Genomic DNA, 2,596 nt, shown 5'->3' with positions numbered 1-2,596 from the left:
TTTGTCTGCTCATCATCTGAATTCAGACTCATGGAATTTATATCTAACAAGCTGCAATTTTCTTCAGCCATAAGTTTAGCCAAGCCCTGGCCTTTAACAAGCTTAGTGGGCTTCACCTCTATGTTAAACTCTATGAATTTTGCAATCCATTTAGCTCTCTTCCCATCAATATCTGGCTGAGTTAAGACATCTTTTACTGAAGCTGAAGGTACATATGCAACTACTTTGGAATGCAGAATATAAATTCTGAATGCCTTTAAAGATTTTATGAGAGCATAAGCTTGTTTTTCAATAAGGTCATACCTTAGTTCAACATCCCTTAAAGTTTTGTTGAAAAAGGCCACGGGGTGCTCTATGCCTTCATCATTTTTCTGCAACAGAACTGCTGCAAGTGTATCATAAGAGGCAAAAGAGAAGATACAAAACTCCTTAGTGTAATCTGGGCTGATTAGAGTGGGAGCTTCCATGATAGCTTGCTTGATGGCTTCAAAAGAGCTTCTTGAAGCATCTGTCCATTTTATTTTTGCTCCTTTCTTCAGCATGGAAGTGATGTGCTTTACAAGCTCTGCAAAGTTTGGAATGAACCTCCTTACGAAGTTAATCTTACCCAAGAAGGATTGAATGTCCCTTTTTGACCTTGGGATGGACAATGTCTGAATGGCTTGAACCCTTGCTGGATCAATCTTCACACCTTCAGCAGAAACAATATGTCCCAGAAGTTTGCCTTCTTCTAGAGAAAACTGTGACTTCTTTGGGTTCACTGAAATTCCAAACTGTCTGCACTTTAGGAAGACCTTCTTCAAATGTTGTAAATGGTCTTTGTGGCTATTGGAGAAGATTGTTATGTCATCAAGATAAATAAGGACAAACTTGTCCTTCTCTCCCACGAAGGCTATGTCCATGGCCCTTTGAAAAGTAGCCCCAACATTTATCAGTCCGAAAGGCATCTTGGACTACATGAAAATGCCCCAAGGAGTAGTGAAGGCAGTCTTTTCCTAATCTTCAAGATGTACAACAATCTGATTGTAACCTAAAAATCCATCTAAGAAAGACATGACTCTAGCCCTTGACACTCTTTGCAGCAAGTGTTCCATCTTAGGCAAGGGATAGTTATCTTTTTTAGAGCATTTGTTCAGATTTCTGAAGTCGACACAAAGCCTGATTTCTCCATTTTTCTTTCTCACTACCACAAGGTTAGCTATCCATTTTGAATACCTTAGGGGAACTATAATTTTGGCATCCAACAGTTTCTTGATCTCTTTCTCAACCAAAGGCAATAAGAGAGGGCTGATAGGTCTTAACTTATGCTTAAAGGGGTGGTATTCTTTTCCAGTGGAATCTTATATTGTATGATGTTTGTATCATACGTTTTAAGATCACTGTATTCCCAGGCAAAAATATCAGTGAATTGCTTCATGAGGGCGCAATACTCGGAATTCTGGGCAGAAGACAAATGGGTGGACAGATTGATGTATTTCGGATGGGCTAGGCTCCCTATGTTATGTTTATAGACGGCAGACTCATTCTCTATTTTGGCCGGCTTATATGGTACATCATTTTGGTCAAACAGCTTCTCTAGAGGCACTAATCCCTTTGGTATATGGTTACTAGGGAGTTGGACGATGTTTCCTTGGCCAATCTCATTTTTTAACTTGGACTGGCCACATTCTTCCTTGGTTTCCTTTTCTTGATCGATGCGCGTTTCAGCAAATTCCTCCACGACTTGTAAAAACCTGCTAATTTCCTGATCGTCTTCAAAAACTCTCCAATATTTGACATTTTCAGGCAGAGACGGTCTGTATTTTACCTGAACTTCATATGTCAATTTAGGAGGCAAGGGAGGAATAAACATGCTAGCAGAGATAGCAAGGGAGTCGGCAAGCTGGTTTTTCATTCTTGGAACATAAGAAATGCTGAAATTATTAAAAGAATCCTTGAGCCTCCATACCTCATCTCTATATGCCTTCAGCCTTGGATGCTTACCTTGGAAAGTTTTATTTACCTGTTGAATAATGAGGTCTAAGTCTCCAAACACTTTTAGGCATTTGATGCCCATTTCTTTAGCAGCGCTTAAGCCCAGAATTAAAGCTTCGTACTTTGCTATGTTGTTTGTGACCTGAAAGGTTAATTTGAAAGATAAATGAATGTATTCTTGTGTTGGGGACACAAGGACTACACCTGCCCCTGCAGCTTCTTTAGAGCAAGCCCCATCAAAAAACATATCCCAGATCTGTGGGTTTTCTTCCTCTGCGATCTGGCAAACTGGTTTCTTGAGCTGCGTGGAGGCCAACTGGGATTCTTCAATATGAAGAATACATGCTCCAAAATCAGTGTCAATAGCATAGATGGGATGATTAGTATGGTTCTTCTCATTGCTAATGATATAAGCCAATTGTGCCTCTCTGTATAATCTCTTGCTCTCACCTCCGAAAACTGGGACAGTAGCATAGGAAAAATCATTGTAATGATCCACCTAATCTCTTGATCCAACCTCTGGAAAATAACATGCCAAATTTGGGAGGTACATCAGCTACCACAATATCCATGATCATGCTTTTCATAGGCAACTGAGACAAAGTGATGGTTAGGTCCTTGA

The sequence above is a fragment of the Pinus tabuliformis genome, chromosome J, assembly GCF_031772625.1.
Source record: "Pinus tabuliformis cultivar Carrire ecotype Pingquan chromosome J, CPIR1, whole genome shotgun sequence".
NCBI classification, from domain to species: Eukaryota; Viridiplantae; Streptophyta; class Pinopsida; order Pinales; family Pinaceae; genus Pinus; species Pinus tabuliformis.
Note: the sequence above shows the minus strand (reverse complement) of the source record.